This window comes from Pteropus alecto, unplaced genomic scaffold (genome assembly GCF_000325575.1).
Source record: "Pteropus alecto unplaced genomic scaffold, ASM32557v1 scaffold189, whole genome shotgun sequence".
Classification (NCBI taxonomy): Eukaryota; Metazoa; Chordata; class Mammalia; order Chiroptera; family Pteropodidae; genus Pteropus; species Pteropus alecto.
Window position 1 is genome coordinate 760,044 of NW_006442117.1, and position 17,905 is coordinate 777,948.

General features: G+C 46.4%; 1 long non-coding RNA gene across 2 annotated transcripts in view; it reads right to left on the reverse strand.

Annotated features, from left to right (window-relative positions):
- Window positions 1–870: 870 nt before the first annotated feature.
- LOC107196307 overlaps window positions 871–17,905 on the reverse strand; it is a 37,957-nt gene continuing 20,922 nt past the window's right edge. Inside the window, exons 3-6 of one of the 2 annotated variants that reach the window (XR_003042802.1) lie at window positions 12,348–12,428; window positions 4,875–5,024; window positions 3,684–4,335; window positions 871–2,671 (exon numbers count right to left, since the gene is read on the reverse strand). This is a non-coding gene — a long non-coding RNA (uncharacterized LOC107196307). Of the gene's footprint in view, window positions 2,672–3,683; window positions 4,336–4,534; window positions 4,594–4,874; window positions 5,025–12,347; window positions 12,429–17,905 lie in introns of those variants that run through there. The other variant, XR_001517706.2, reaches the window with a different exon arrangement.

Sequence of the window (17,905 nt, forward strand, 5' to 3'; positions counted from 1 at the left end):
CGGTTTCAGAGGAACAGAGACATTACAAAACGAAAGGTCTCTGTATCTCTGAACTACTTTACGAGCAGGAAGCAATCTAAAAAACCAAACCAAACAAAAACTACTCGGCTCCAAAGACCAGCTACTTCTTACAGAAAAGAAAGGATGACTCGAATAGAACTTGCGAAAATAGTAGTTTCCACATACCCTTCACCCAGCTCTCACCGATGATGACATATTACATACAAAGAAGCATAATTATCAAATTCAGGAAACCCGCATCGGTGCAATGCTATTAACTAAACTACAAACCTTATTTGGGTTTCGGTGGTGTTGACATTTTGCATAAACTATCTTTTTGACCTCTCTGTGACCCGAGGCATAACTCTTGTAAACAATATACAAAGTCTTGCTTGCTGTCCACCCGCTCTCTGCCTTTGAAGAGTTTGTTCCATTTACATTTAATGTAATTACTGATATGCTTGGGCTTAAGTCCCTGTCTTGTTATTTGGTTATCTTCCCATTTGTTCTCTGTTTCTCTATTGCTCCTGTCCTTCCTTCTTTTTGTGGGACTAATCTATTATTTTAACTCATCTATTCATTTTCAGTGTTATATCCCTCTTTGTATTATTTTTAGAGGTTGCGTTAGATTTCAATAAGTATTTTTCAGTTACCACAATCTATCTTCAAATAAGAGACTTATGACCTTATACTCTCATTCACTTATGTCTATCTTTTGTCTTATCTTGTATTTTCATTCTACCATAAATCCTACAATGCATTGATTTTTAAAATATCAATGATTTTTAAAAGAAAAATGAAAAAACATGTAAAATATAAAATTTTTTAGAAGTTTTTTTCAACCACATATTTACTCTTTCTAGTGCTCTCCATCCCTTCCGGTATACATTGAATTTCACCTGGTATCATTTCTCTTTAGCTTGAAAAACTTGTAGTACAGGTCTGCTGGAGATAAATTCTCTCCACTGTTGTCTTTCTGAAAATGTCTTTATTTTGCCCTGATTTTTGAAGGACGTTTTCACTGGATATAGAATTCTACAATAAGTTTTTTTCTTTCAGCATTTTATCTTTTATTTTCATCTAGTCACCGTTATTTTTGTGAGGTCAGCCATCTTTTCCTGTATTTAATGTGCTTTTTTCCCCTCCAACTGCTTTTTATAATTTATCTTTATCTTTCACATTTTTGATAATAATATACCTAGATTTTTATTTTGGGGTTTGCTCAACTTCTTGTATTTATAAGCTGATGTCTTTCATCAAATTATTAGGCATTATCTCTTTGTATATATTTTTCTCCATTCTCTCTCCTCCTTCTGAGACTTTACCCATATATTGAGCGATCTGACATTGTTCCACAAATCTCCTTTTATTTTCATGGGTCGCATTTCTTGCTTCTTCGTGTCTTATAATTTTTGACTACATACTGGGTGATACGTATTATAAAACACTAACAAATGAAGTAAATAATATCTTCTTCTAGAAAAGTCTATGCCCATTTTGTGTGGAGCCACTCGAGCTGGGGGCTGAGTCCATTTGCTCAGCAGTTGGCCTGTCTGCGCTTTGCCGCTTCTCTAGCTGGGTTTGGTTCACATTGGCTCCCAATGTTTTGATAGTGGAATGGGGACTTTCCATTCTGAGGACTTAAGTAAGATCTGTGCAGTGGCAAGTGTCCAGAGATCTCTTTGTACTTGACAGCTGGACTGTCAGTTCTTTATGCCATGAGTGATCTCTTTCTGCTTTACGGCTCGGTTGCCAACTTTGGGTTTACTGAGGAGTCCTGTCTGTTCTCGGCGCTCGGCCCATCTTCTCGCGCCTCGGGGTCGCTGTCTGTCCTGCTGCACCGCCAGTCTTGGGAGGACAGCCACCTTCCTCGTCGCGGAAACCCAGGCTGCCCAAGCAGAGTCTCTCGCAGTTCCTCCCCCGCCCCCAGCCCTGGCACCGAAAGCCGTGGGTGTTTCAGCCGGGCTTCCGATGGCTCTCCCGCTGTGCTCACTCATCCCACGGGCAGATGTCTTGTACTTGGGAGAAAACCTGCACCCCTGAATGTGCCCAGCCACTGACAGATGACGCTCCGGCACGCCGGGAAGGCTTTCTGAAGAGCCGACGAGGGCTACGATCATCTCGAGGGGCTGGATCTCCTTTAAAGCTCGTCCGTCATGCCCACGTAACCTCATCTGCTCTTATGTTTGGGGATGGCAGAATCCTCTTTCCATCATTTCATCAAGGACGAGAGAAGCCAGGGACCTTTTCTCTTCTGTGAAGGACTCACTGTTTTCTGAAATTTAGTTCATGTGGGTTTCTTCAATATCCGATACGTTTCAGACATTTATTTTTAGGATTACCTGTTTCGTTTCGGCTCTAAGGTGAGCATGACGGTCACTCTTGACTGTCGACATCCTAACAGAAGAGGGAATCAGCAGTCGCCTTTTTTCGTTTATGAGAACATAAGCGCTTTTCCCTGTTGTTATCAACTCTTGCTGACCATTTTTCCAGGTTGCAACACGTTTCGTTGAATGGGTGAATCGTTCTTTTATCGTTAGACATCTGGTTGTATTTCAGTTTATCTTTCTTATAAACGTTGTTGCTGCGAACAACCGGAAAACCATTTTTAGCCGCTATGTTTGCATGGCGGTATACCATGAGAACTGCATTCTACTGAAAATCCAGTCACCTCTTTTGAGAGGGCAGAAAGTAGGTACTTAATAAATGCATTTTGTCAAAGCCTCCTTGAACAAAAATATTCACAATGACGCTGATAAAGTACCCCGGAGATTTTATCAGCGTGCGTGCGCCTTTTTAAACTGTAAAGCACATGTGATGTCCCACCTGCAAAAGTCTACTAAGACTGAGCACCAGGGAATGAAAAATAATAGAGAATGGAATGAACCTGGGATGCATAAATGGATTCGGAAGTCCGTACATTACCTCGAAAAGTAAACACACCGTGAGTGTATTTGCATTTGGAGCGGGGAGAGCCTCCATAATGTCCATCGATTACCAAAGGGGTCCACGGCCCTGACGTGATCAAGCAGCCCTGCCACGGAGCCCCGTGCTTAGATGGAACAGAGGGCTGGCGGGCATCTCCGCAGAGCAGCTCCGCACGTTTGAAAGTAACGAGAGTACATTTCAACGCTAACCGTGGAGAACACAGAGCATCTTATTCAGGGGACGGCGTGAGTGAGCAGCCAGGCTCGGCTGGAACGCAGCACTCGTCATCAAGTTTTACGAGTCCCACAGTCAAGGCGAAACCACCTGTCGCCTTCGGTCTTCTCCCCAATTTCCCTGCTTCTGGGACGTTCGGTCTCTAAGGCCCATGGGTGCTTCCTAGGACTCCACTAAGACGGGTGAGGGTCTCGACCTAATACTTTGCCGCTCGTTCCGCCGTTTAATGGGAAGTTGGGAAGTGTTTTTGTTTAAGAATTACTCCACCTCCGTTAGGTGTGACAGGAAGCAAATATTTATGTGCGTTTTACATATGCTTTTCAGAACCAAATAACATCTTGGGAGGCACACGAAAACATTTAAAACTTAGATAAAATAAATCTCTCGTTCCTAATAAACAGGATTATTTTATGCGTTATTTGATTCTAGAATTTTTTTTTTTTCCACCTGGAACCTCAGAATGCGATGTTATCTGAAAACGGAATATTTGCAGATGTAATTAGTGAAACGTGAAGTCCTACCGGATTATGGCAGGTCCTGAATCCAACGACTGCTATCCTTGTAGGGAGATTGAAGACCGGAGTGACGCAGCCTCACGCCAAGCAGCTCCCGGGATTACCAGCGGCACCAGGAGCAGGGACAGGGCCACGGAGGACTCTGCCCCTGAGCCTTCGGGGGAGTACGGTCCTGCTGACGCCTTGGTTTCAGACTTCTGGTCTCCGAGACAGTGAGAAAATCTTGAGTCTATTTTCTGTTGTTCCGGCCACGGTGTTTGTGTAGTTTGTGACATGAGTTCTAGAAAACTAACACACCAGCCATATGTAAATCTGTTCCGCAGGAGTGGATGGCGGGTGGCTGAGCTAGGCGCTGCGGGGGCCTGATGTGTGACACCCGGTCGCGCCGAGCGGCGGGCCACCTGGGCCAGAGCGCAGCGGCAGAAGGCGCTGCATCACCAGTGAGGCTCAGCTACACGGGGAGCCCCGTGAGCCCCCCCGAGCTCAGAGCCCCAACTGCACACCACACTGACGGCAGACCTCACCCCAGGGTGCTGCGCAGAAGAAAAGTGACCAGGAGGATGTGGGCCTCACTGCAGAGGCCAGAGGAAAAGGCACATTTCTGAGGAAGCTGTCCCCTTGCGGTCCCAGAGTCACGGCAAGCCACACCTTTTCCTTTCTTGGAGAGAAGCAAGGACAGGGGAGAGAGGAAACCTGAGACGCGATTTTTATCGCAAAGAGATGAAGATTTATGACAAGAAACTCTTTAAATTACTGCGTCGGGCAAAGATCGCCATATTAGGCAAACATTTAAATTTTATTTCAGCCACCTAGGAAGACCAGGTGCTATAGGAGTAAAAAAAATAAAATAAAAAATAAGGGATTGTAAGCTGACGAGATCCTTGCAATCTGTGAGGTCAACCAAGGGTTGTCTCGCCTAAAAAAAAAATTAACAAACAAATGAAATAAAATAATAAATAAACTTAAAAAAAATTTAAAAAATAAACTTAAATTTATTTCATACCACTTAAACAATAGGGGCTTTTCAAGAAGGCCAGAAGTTATAGAGAAAAATCACACTTTTCGTCCATGTGAGTCGCAATGTGAATACAATTTACAGATCCCACTATATGTGTATAGTCATACTTTCAAAGTTTTAAAATATATTTGTCTTCTAAGTGAAAATGTAAACTCTGAAAAGAAATAAACCAAACTCACCCTTAACACGACTGTGGAGCACGGGCTCTGATGTAGTACCTAACAGGAGACCAACTGATGGCAGGTGTCAAACGTCACACTTGGAGGACTTCGGACCGGCCACTACGAAGACAAGGAGAGGCTTTTCCACCCTCGAGAATGTGCTGTTCACTTCGGAAAAAGAGCAGATATCAGTTGTTTCCAAAGGCACCGCAAATGATCTTTCTCGAACTATCAAAACGGAACAGCTGTATGTCATAATACTCTTTAACTTGGGAGGTTTCAGTCACTTCACTAAATCTTTTATGGGTTTCTGTGCATTCGCTGAGTGAGGACAAGGTTAAAGAGAACGAGCATTTCTATTGTGCATCAAGTCAACAATTACTTAAGAATCCACTTCATGTTGCATTTTTCCAGGTTCAATAATAGACTCAACTTCTAGTTTATAAGAAAACAATAAAATAGATGCTATAAGGTGGCACAGAAATATTGCTAGAAATGGGATAAAATGAAGATTTAAAAAAAGATAAATGTTCAAAGCATGGGATGCATCTCTAGCACTGAGCACAGTTCTTCGCGCCCAGTGAAGATTCGATCGACATGCATTGTCGAAGGCACGAATGAGCCTCGCCTATGAGGTGGGGACCAAAGGAGAAAGTTTACTTCGAACAGGATTTTGAAAGGCAGGAAGGATGTGGATACCAAAAATGAAGGGGAAGCACATTTACAGAGGAAGAGGAGCCGTTAAGAGGGTCGAAGCAGCACGGGGCACGTTTAATGAACGATGATCGAACCCGCGTGGATGGAACAGGGACTTCACGTGGCAGAGTCACGGGCAACACCAAGGAGCCTCAGAGGAGCTGGCCCGGGGCTCTGACCTCTACTGCCGGTCTGAGGGGGCTGGGCTGTATGTGACCAGCACGGGACCACCACAGAGGTGACCGGGCGGGTGAGGCACCAAAGGGCTATTTCGGAACGATGGAACAGCTGGCACATCGGGCGTGGGCGGAAGTAGAAAGAGACAGAGAAGCCAAGGCCAATCACGCGTCCATTGCTGTGGGATGCAGCGAGCTCTAATCGGCCCCGTTCAAGTTCTCTTGGTGTCACCCCCAGGCGGGGCGGGTTGGTCGCTGTCAAGTCTCACCGCAGAGACTTAGCCGTCTGCTCACGGAGGGCCTGTGACTCTCCCCGCACGCCCACGGGGCTTGCCCTGTGCCTGGGTCACGACGACGTCATCAGACTTCGCAGAAGCGTCACCGCGTCCTTAAACACCCCTGCAATTTCTCCGGGGCTTTACGGCAAGTCGTCTGAGTGGCATGGCAGAGTCCCACCCCAAAGCTCCCTTGCCTCACAGCAACCAGCCTGTGCCCCCGTATGTAAGTTCTGTTCCCAGAGTAAGTTTTCTGCTCTCCTGATGCTCCATTGTCGGCTTGTTGTTTCTGAAGATTCTTACACTTCTGCAAACTGGATCTGACGAGCCGAGGCAAGTCCCTCGAGGAGGACCCCGGGCGGCCTCTGCGGAATGTGTCACCTTAACACAACATTCCTGCAGATGGATGACATCTTTGTTGTGTTTTACATCCGAGGAAACACATAACAGGGATAAAAAGAGTGAGTGACTTAATCTGACTGTAACACGTCACCGCCCTCAGTCCGGGCGTGGTCCCTGGCTCTGGCGGGGCCGTTAAATGCTCTTGGCGAGAATATGGGACAGTTTGTAGCATCTGCCTGTCTCCGTGGTGTACACCCTTCCAGTGTGGTTGATTTTAAGTCACCGACGACGGCACTGAACTGGGACCTGGGAAGAAAGGTGCACCCTCTGCCCCTGCCAGCCGGTCTGGCCAGCTCTGCACGCTCGGACTGCGGACAGTAGGGACACAGAGACTGTCGTGCGCACCGTCTCTGTGTGTGTAAAAGGGTTATGTGGCAGCTGGAAACGAGCCACCTGAGCACTCTGTTACAGAGCATCCTAGCGGTACGGAGAAAACTACTTCCGTTGCGTGTGGCCGTCGAGCTCAGCTGTAAAGCGCCGCTGACTTGCGTTCCGAGTCGTGCCCACCAGTGACCTCCACGGCGTATCACATCTGTGCCATTTCCCTCTCAGGATTTCTCAGTGGAATTTAAAGCCACGGAAAGGATGCCGTCCCCACGGAGGGAGCACATGTGTACAGAGCAGAGCAGGAGCCCGCGACAGTCAAAACGCACCAGAGACGTCAGAGATCAAGCAGAGGAGGAAGCAAAGATGACGGAAAAATGTCAGCAAGGCCCAAGGAGGACCAGGAGCATCGTACCTTGGAAGCTGAGAGTGGACAGTTTTTCCAGAACAGAAAGATCAACTGCGTCTGAAGTCGCTGAGACATCTAGCACTTAATTCTCACGCACCGTCATAAGTAGAACCGAGAGCTTCGACCCAAGGCCACAATACGCGGCGGGAAGAAATCGGATTATTTCCCCAGGGTTTACATTAACGACACCCGTAAGCCGCTTTAGTGAGAGCCTCATGGTCTTCTACTTTGGTAATGGTGGTAAAGCACACACCACCACGTTTACCATCTTTCCGCATACGACTTAGTGGCGCCGAGTGGCACTCACCGTTTTGCAGCCACCACCATCCACCTCCAGACTCTTCGTTTTGCAAAACTGAAACTCTGCCCCCGTTAAGCAGCGGCGCTCGCCTCCCTCTCCCCCACCGGGCCGCACCCTGGGCCCCTCTCCGAAAGTGGCCTCGTACCACACGCCAGCTGAGTTCACCGAGCACGAAGTCCCGAAGGTTCGCCCACGCTGTGACACGCCATGGTCTCCTTCCTCTTACGGGCGGATAACGCCCGACTGCACGCAGAGAGGACCGTCGGTTCATCCACTCATCTGTTGCGGGTACCTGGGCTGCTTACGCTTTTTGGCTACTGTGAATAATGGTGCCATGAGCTTGGGCCTGTGAGCATTTCCTTGAGACCCTGCTTTTCATTCTTTTGGGTACATAGCCAGAGGTGGACCGCCGGGTCGCATGTTGTTTTTGATTTTTGAGGAGCCGACATGCTGTTTTCCACAGAGGCTGCACTACTTTGCGTCCGCACCCAATGGCTTCCAGTTCTCCGCGTCCTGGCCAGCACTGCTTTCTATTTTTCTGCTAGTAGCCATCCCAACGTGGATGAGGTGATAGCTCTTAGTGGTTCTGATTTGCATATCCCTGATGATTAGTGATACTAAGCATCTTCTCATGTGCTTGTTGGCCATTCGTATGTCTTCTCTGGAGAAATGTCTATTCAAGTCTTTCGCTTTTTAACCGTTTTTTTTTTTATTGTTAAATTATAGGAGTTCTTTATACACTCTGGGTGTTAACCCTTTATGAAATATATGATTTGCAAATACTTTCTCCCATTTCATAGGTTGCATTTTCGCTGGTGATTGTGTCCTTTGATGCACAGAAATTTTCACTTTTGAGGTAGAAGTCATATATTCTTATAATGAATTACCATCTCATAGTTTGGTGTGCCTTATGGTTTATGTCACATGACCAAAAAAGAATATTGTGTCTTCTCCATATTTTACTCAGAACTAATATGACAATAACTTTAAACATAACATTGATGACCAGCTGTGATTCTTTTCCCACTAATAAAATGCATGATGTCTCCGTCGAAGATAAATCATAACATCTTTTCAGTATATTTTAAGAGAAAAGAAAAATTCAGAATTAAGTCTTCCTCATCTTTCTCATGTTTTCTGAGCAGGTATGATTTCATATTTATTAGAGTGGTCAGTTAAAAATCCAATATTCTGAATGTATTTTCAAAACTTTCTGAAGGTGGTGGTGAGGACGGTGAGTCACTTGTGGCCTTGTCTTATCGTAGGACAGATTCACGGTGGTGTCCGAAATAGACATGTCACAACTGCTTTGATAAGAAAAGCTACCCGCAGCACCCAGCCCCTCACCCACAGCCTGTCGGAATCCTTGGCCCGCTGATGGCTCTCAATGTCAGGTTTTCAGTAAATGGAGTCCCACGCAGGAATACGTTTAGGACTAATTTTATCATACTGACAAATTTCATACTGGTAAAACCAAAAAACTAGATATCCCATAGTCTCTGTGCTCACACAACTAGCGACGAGTGTCGGAGGAGAATTCAAACTCCATAAATGTGGTGTAGCTATTCTCATGCTAGATTGGTAACTTTATGGACGAAGCTGCGAGAGCTGCCGTCTCTGTTACAGGGTCAGAGAAGTTTCCAGAACATTCCACAAATAGTGCAGACAACTCTTTTGCGTGTAGAGAATCCCACTTGGACTGTGCCTAACACACAGTGTGCCACCGCTTCCCTAAGCTATAATTGGATCCTTCATCAGGGTGGCTACTTGACTTTAAAAACATTTTCATAAGAATTTATTTGAGACAAGCTGACAACATATGCTGGGGAGCAAAGTCTGAAATGCTCCCAAGGCGGCTACTTTAAAATGATTAAATATTTGTATCCAACAGTCAGACTAAATTACTCCAACATCTGAGCCTTCCAAACACGAGCAAGCAATACAGAGTGTTCTTGATTTTTTTAACCACGTTCCAAAGTGAAGATCTAAGTTCCAGGTCTGATAACGGCCAGATGGGGAGGCAAAGGCTGGAGAGCGGCTTATCTCCACGCCCAGAATCACGCTGTCGCTGTCGCTACAGCTCAGCCAGCTCTCGGCCTCCTGCAGAGGCAAGAGGGGGAGAGGACGTGGAGTAGAAGGGTTACGAGCTCAGACAAAGGTTAGACGCTGCCAGCTACACCTTCCAAACGTCAGCTTCCTCCCGAGTGAGGTGAGGCGTCATTGACGTACTTAACCGACGTGGGTGAGGGCTCGCTGTGAACAGGAAGGTCCTGGGCGAAGCCACCAGTCCTCAGGCAGACCCGAGCTCTAGAGTCCCACTCCCAGGACACAGAGGCGGGGCACGCACGGCTGGACACGCCCACCTGAAACCTCCCGGGGACAGTGTATGCACATTAAATGTGAAGCCTGCTGCTAGCTAATCTTCTTGCCTGACGAGTCGCATAAACTTTTCCCACAATCTTTCTCTTTGGGTCTTTGATGTCGGAAGGAGCACACGTGGTCCGTGAGCTTAGACGACGGACTTCTGAGTCCACCGGCAAGGGCCTGAGCGCCAATGTGACTGTACTAAAGTTGAGTGAGCTAACCAATACAGAGCGCCCCCACGTTTCCAGTGGATTAAAACCATAAAAGCACCAGCTCCCGTGCGAGGCCCTGGGGACACATAAGTGAACACTACGGCCCAGGCCCTGGTCCCGAGTCTCCAGTGGGATCACGGTAACGGCCCATCTCAGGGCTCAGCACGAAATAACAATAACGGCAGTGACCGTCACCAGGGACCCGGTGCTCTCCGTGTGTCAATTTTAAGCGTGTTATGAAAAGAATTCGTTTAAATTCTTGTAACCTCAGAATAACCTCATGCGATGGCTTTAATCATCCTCTTTGAGCAGGTGAGGAGGCCGAGGCAGAGAGCGGGTAAGTGGCCTGCAAAGGGCCTGGAGCAGTCTCGTTCCAGTGTCTGTGCCGGGAGCCAGCCGCGGGCCCTTTGTCTGCGGTTGGCAGGCTGACCTATGGGAAGCCACCCCGAGGCTGGCGCTCTGCTGCTGCCATCTTAGACATTCGAGAATGTCTGAACGAGGGACCCTGCCCTGCCATGTTGCACTGGGCTGGTTCCCTGCTATCCTGCACTGTCACAGCGAAAGAAAAACCAGGCATTTAAAAAAGGTAGAACATGGTAGCGTCATAAACTCTGAAAAGACTTCGTGAATTATTATAATTACTTAGTCAAACATTCTCTAATCGGTGCCAGGCACGGCATGGCAGCCGAAGGGGACCTACCCTCGCGTGGGCCCCAGGCCTCAGTGGCGGCCTTCACGGCTCCCAGAACCTCTCATTTCATCCTCCGTTCGGGTTCACGTCAGAGAGAGCTTATTTAGTCCGCATGTACAGATGACGCCCAAGGTCGCATCGCCGTTCACAGCAAAAGCAAGATCAGGCTGCGGAAGGTCTGGGTCCCGGCCGGTGCCTTTCCCGCCACCGCGTACGGCCGCCAATTCTTAACATGTCAGAGTTGAGGCATAATTATGAAAATGAAAACTATGGAGAAAACGAATTTGCTGGAAACACTATGTGGCCGTGTTCTCATTACCAAGATGCGGGTTTTTTAACCCTGGAGCTGGGTCAAAGCCAGAGGGTTTAAAGATTTGCAGTATCTGTACGAGGGAAACTTCTTAATGGCAGCTCACCGCGTGAAGCGTGTCGAACAGGCTTATTTTCTTAACGGAACAGTCCCTGTCATGGCATCTGAGGGGAGGGAGGGCTTGCAGGGAACGGTTCATACGTGTGGCTCAGGAAACGCGATTGAATGGAACTGCCAACCGACTGTCACTGGGGTTGCAGCCTGTAGGGCTGCGTGACAGGGGGCGGGGAGCCCAAGTTTCTTGGGGCGTCATCTCCGTGGCTTCTCGCTCAGAATGGCCGTGGCAGGTGGTGTGGCGCTGGAGTCTGGGAGCTGGAGCCGGTGACCGCAGGGCCGAGCGTGAGCGGGGGCTCCTGGGGAGCTGCTGCTGCTTGGGCGGTGGCGGTGGTGGTGACGGTGGCGGTGGCGCGGGTGAGCGCGCACACCTCGGACTCCGGAGACGGCGCCTGGGTGAGACGCGGAACCTGTTGCTCTGGGATCGTCTGTCTGCGGGGGCCAGGTGCGTTTTTTCCTTATGAACCTCAGTCGTGGGACTTCCTGGGGGATGAACAGCACGGGACTGAGGCCCCAAGTGCAGCCCTCCGTGGCGGTCCGGAACGGCTTCGAGGACCAGAACCGGCGCTTCGGCCAAGGCTGTTGCAGACAAATCTCAAATTCTCAGATGCTTCGCGACAACGAACCCCATTTCTCGCGCCGTCTGTGTAGCGCGCCCTCGGGGCAGCGTCCGGAGGGCCCTCGGGGACCTGTCCGACCCCGTCGGGGCGGCGCGTCCTCCGGGCCCTGGTGTTCTCTCCATTCATTCGGCCAGCGGCTCACGAGAGAGAGAGTGGGGGGCCGAGACAGAGGGCGGAGGCGACCCTCACTCCTGCACCTCCTGCCACAGCCCCGCACGGTGGACAGGTGAACGGCTTGTCACCTCTTCCCAGTCACCATGGCCACTGATCCACCGCGCGGCTGTCGCTAACTTTCTCGTCTTCTCCAAGCCTCAGTTTGGAACTGCAGGTCGGGGGTGAGCCCCCAGTCTGCTCTGCCCCATGGCTGTGTCTCTAAGCGACCCACGTGCCATCGGTCAACAAGGAGCCGGTGTCCGTGGGCGGAGCGGCATCGATCCACCGCGTGTCGCTGCGGGACAGCTGCTGAGTGCAAAGTCCACGAGCACGGCCGGGCAGCCCGACCTTCGCCCCGGCGCGTCTCCGGGGCTCACTCCCAGTGTGGGCCTCCCTGCCCGGGGCTGGCGCGTGCGGTCTCCCCTGGTTTTCGTGTATTTTTACCTGGTCTCCATGAATCGGCAGACTCATCCCCTTCCACGAAGCTGCCTTCATTCTTCTCATTTAAATGTGTGGTTCAAAAGCCTAGAAAAAGACGAACAGTAAAAACTAGAAGAAGTCACGAGGAAGAAAATATTAAAGATAAAAACCAATGAACGAACTAGAGAATAGCAAAAATGTGGTTAAGATGACTTCGCACGATGAACGCGACGCGTGTGCCTGCTAGCTGTCACCGTCCCCCACGACGGGAGGTGTCCACACACGACGGACGCGGACTCCTCCGGGGATGAGCGCATGCCCGACTCCCTGGTTCGAATTAAGTCTTTATCCACTCGCATCTCCACTCCTCGTATCTCAAATTCTCTTGTTTCAAAGCAAGACGGAACTATATTTTTGAATAAATATTTCGCTGTAGTTGATTTGGACCTGGAGTTTTTCAATTCCAAAAGAACAGTAAGTGACTTCCCCTCAGATAATCCCTGAACGCAAATGGAACGTCGCCCACGGGACTGCTATGAATCCTTGCCACCGCAGTTGCAACCACAGCTTCCACCACCAGCAAACTGTGACATTCTTTGGGATTAGCTGCCCCTTCTGTCACCCTGGCATCGGCAAAGAAGCTGAACCCTCGTGAAACGCGGTGTATTTCTGCACACCGTAAGACCAGAGAGAGGCCTGGACAGCACTGGAGTGCCAGCTGAAGACAGGAGGTGTGAACTCTACGGCACGAGTGACGACATCTTACCCAAGGCCCGCGGCAAGGAAGTGCTGGCAACGAGGGGCACTGGCCCCCAGCCCCGCGGCGCGTCCCCCGCTGAGCAGCACTCGCCACGCACCCCCTCACGACTGGACTGGCCGGCAGGACGGGGTGTGTGCGCGCTTACACGGGCTTGTGCGCGGACCTTAAGGAGAGGCCCGAAGTGAACAGATTTAGGGCAACCTGTACCCAACCCTTCCCCCTCTCTGCATCAGATACGAAGGCCCAGCCTTTATCTAGATTGGTTTAATCACAGAAGCGCATGGTCAATAAATCTGAGCTCGAATGCTGCATTTTAGAGGAACTTACGAATCACTGACATCAATTAATTTCGAGAAAGCCAAGAACACACTTTAAAATTTGATATAGCGTGACAATACGTCTCAAAAGAGGATGTGCCATTTATACTTATACCAACATTAATGAATAAATTTCTTTGTTTTACCTTACACCGGTTATCAGACTTGAAAATTTTTGCCAATCTGATAAGTATCAATAACATTGTTTTAATTTCCTTTTCTATAATTAAGAGTGAAGGTGGGTATACTGTCACTGATCTGTTGTCCACTTATATCGCTTTTGCAGGGCCGTCTGGTTATATCTTGTGTATTCTTAGCTATTGATCATTTTCTTTTAATTTTTTATTATTTTTTCTCTTTAATTTATAAGAATCATTTTTATGGTACGGTACTTACTCTTTGCCATGTTTTAAAACTAACTGTTCTAACTTGTCATTTGTCTTGTGACTTTGTATATGTTTTTGTCACAGAGAAACATTTTTGTATTATTAAATATATTCACGGTAACTAATAACCCCATTCTTTACTTGATAATTTGAAATGTCACATGCAATATTTCATTGATTATGAGATGCCAATTTTCTGGTTCATTTTACATTTCTGTAAACCACTTAGTCTTTTTTGTCATTGCTTATTATTTTCAAGACATTTTAATTTATAAATTTATACCAAATACAATTTTAAGTTTTGAGACTTATAGAATGTGGTAAAAAAAATTACACAGTATTTTTGATATTATAACGTACATTAACTATATTTCTAACATTTGATTTTAACATTCCAATAATTATCTTTTAATATTCTCTCACAATTCAGAGTGTTTTAAAGTGCTAACTAGTTAGGCTTCTTCCTATTAACATTCCTCATTTTCTTGTATTTTTTTTGTTGAAGTATCTGGTATGTATTTCTTGCCTTCCCCTGTCCCATACTGGTACATAATTCTGGTCTTTTGTGGACAAATATATGTCCACTAAAAATGTCACAAGGACACTGACAAACAATGAATGTTCTTTATATGTAACATGCAACATTTAACACTATTGGTATCCATCTGTTCTTCTCATTTGTTTTCTGGCCTTTGGTACACATTTTTCTTCCATTGTGTTCTTGCTCTGTAATACACATTTTGTCTTTGTTTATATCTTCTTGCTTGCCTTGTTTGATAAATCTACGTATGAACTTTTTTTTATCACACTCAAGGATAAAGCCAGAACTATACTTAATGAGAAACTTACATTCTAAATTCCTCTTTTCAATTGATTTCCCAATCTTTGTTAAATAACTTCACGACATTACTTATCGATCTTTACATACTCTATCAATGTTCTTTTTCAAAACATTACGTTCCATTTTGTCCCCACAGCTAAAATTATTTATCCACCACTAAATCCTGTTATACTTTTATTATTATTTCCCATTCTTGAGTCTTGATTTAGATTTACCTTTTTGCCCGCTGAACTGTTATCATTTTTAAACAAGAAAATTATACAAATGATGTACTTTCTGAGCACTTGCATATGTAAGAACCTCTTTCCATTTCCTTTATCTCAATGTATTATAAAATTATTGAGTCATAAACTTTCCCAAATCATTCCAAACATATTATTCCATTTTTTTTTCTTTTTTGTTTAGAAGTCTAAGGCTGGTGTGATTTTTATTCTCACACAGAGGTTATCTTCTCTGTTCACAGATGCAATTTAGTGACCTTTAGCCCATCATTCTTTCTGCCAAGAGATCCAGAGGAGGTCGTGTTTTGCCCTGAATTCTGACTAGGGCGCTCCGCGCATGTTCAGTGTGCACATTATTTTTTCCTCATTCTGGAAGAACGTTCTTCCATTATAAACGACGGCTGATTCTGTTTCGATTGTTCTTTTTTTCCTTCCTCAGGAACACGCATGATTTATTATCCGAATGCCTATTTTCTGCCTTCCATAAAGAATTAATTCTAGTTCCAGTTCAGGTTATTTCCCTCTGCGTTCTGAAAGATTTTATCAACTCTCTACTCTTGAAAACCACTTACCTCCATTGTCTCGAGTCACCTCTTTGCTTCTTCCGCATGGATTTTATTTCTGCTGTAACATCTCTGTAACTTTTTTGAGTTTTATTTAATTGCAGAGAGCTCTTCTGCTACGGATACTCTTATCACAGCATAATTTTTCCCCTAGGGTTGTCTGCTTTTGTTATATTAAGGTCATGTTCTCTTGCTGACACCAAGTACGTCTTTCTTAAGAATCTGTTGCAGATAATAACTTTCAGAGTCACGTCTGCCTTCTGAGTTTATAAATCACCTGATTCGGGCGGCCCGAACCATGCTGCGCAGTTAGATGCGGGCTTGAGTTCCGACCTTGCGAGCAGAGCGTGTGAAAACCGCACCAGCCGCCCGCTCTGCCACCGGCTCCCTCGCTCACTGGGGCCGGGGCTCTTCCTTGCGTGTCACGAGGTGTCTCAGTCTGCTCCTGGTGCTGTAACTGCCACGGCCAGTGGCTGGCGCACAGCAGGAGCGGGCAGCTGTCTGAGGCTGCGAGGCCGCCTCTGACCTGGGCACGTCTCGCATCACCGCAGAGCGGGAGGGCCAGGCGCACCTTCCCGACATTTCAAAAGCTCTGAAACCTGATGACCTCTTCACGTTGATAACACTTTACTGCTGCTGTCAGGCAGGTGAAGGAGTTGTCGTTGCTTCTGTATGCAAAACCGTTCCTAACTGTTACTGTTTTCATCCCTTTTACTGACTTATTCTATATTCGAGGGAAGGAAAATCAGTGGGACTTGGTTCAGCCTAGCCAGGGTGACACATGACGATGCCACCACAAGATCACACGCTTTTTACATGTGAATACAGTGAACTACGTTTATAGAATTCTTAATGTCGCACCATATTTATGCTCTTACAATAAACTTCTGCTGCAATTTGTAAATCATCTGATGAATGTCTGACTGGGTTCCATTGAACATAGTTTTATCTACAATTTTTGTAGCGACATTTATTAGTGAGACTGCCTGCAAGATTTTTTTTTTATTTTTGTGAATAGCTTTATCAAGTTTTGATATCACATAGCATTATGCTAGTTTTATTAAAATACTGAAAGTATTTTTACGTAAAAAAGTAAAAACAGGTCTAAAATAATTTATTTTGACATAGCAACATTACGCTAGTTTTATTAAAATACTGAAAGTATTTTTATGTAAAAAAGTAAAAACAGGTTTAAAATAATTTATTTTCTCTCTCTCTAAAATTCATAATAAAAATGCTGAAGCCACCAAGGGCATAAATGAAAGCGATGAAGATGTCACGATAACATTCCTGAATAAGTGAATGTGATAAATCGGGAATGTATAGTTACATAATAGTTCAGTTTAAATTCCATTAATAATACTATGACAATCTACTCCAAGGATATGGGACAATTTAAACTCTGCCAAAAAAGAAGTAGAAGGCCACTCCACTCGCTCTCCTAATTTCTAGTTTCCAGAGTTGCCTGGGAGGTATGCGACATCCTTATTTTATACATCTATCCAACATGCAGATATGTGACAAGTTTTCCACACCTGGAAATACACGTTTGAGAGAAAACATCTGTGTTTTACCCTTTCTTGGGAATTAGCATACAATACTGATAAATAAGTGCTTATTAAGTGACTGTTACCACTTGAATGGCTAATCGCAACCAGCGTTTAAGCATTGTTTACGTATCAGACACTTGCCATACATCATCTCAGTCGATTACCGTCACGTACGGAGGAGGAAACTGAGGCCCAGAGAGACGAAGTGACCTGCCTGAAAGCACGCAGCTTAACACGGTGGCAGAGCCAGTGCTCACATGCCGGTCCCTTCAGCTCCCCGAACCGTGTGACTGCATCGCCGCGTCGCCTCTGTGTAATCCAAGAATGTACTGTGGCTGCCACTGGTCAGCTCGAATATCGATACCTGGGTATAGAATTTCTGAGGCTATGTGAACCATCGAGAGCCACAATATTCTTGTCATACAGGTAGCTACTCATCACTGCAAACCAAAACAATTCGTCATGAAATACCCACTGTGAGAAACTATTTTCGGTAGACTTGAAAGCAACACCCATGGCAGAAATTCCTACTTTCATGGGCTTATCTAAGCACTTTCAAAGAGTGCTGTTAAAAATGAAAGGCACACGTTTCATTTATCTCCCACGTGCCAGATAAGAGAGTATCTCAGTTTTCCTTCTCGGAGTTAAAGCGAACGGTCTCACGAAAACCAGGGGCAGCTCTGAGATTAGGATCAGATGCTCCCCGGGTGACATTGATCTGTCTGTCATGCAGTTCTGAGTCGGAGCATCAGCTGCTGAGCTGTGTCACCTCCGACGGGCTGGTACGGCTCTGCTCCCTGCAGCGCAGGCAGCCCTGAGATCTCGAGCGTGTGTCACACTCATGGAAAAGTTTCGGGGAAGTTTCTGCTTAGCTCGTGTCAAAACAGATTCATTTGTTTTGCCCAAACAAGTTGATTTGTTTAAGGATTTACTAACTTACCCTG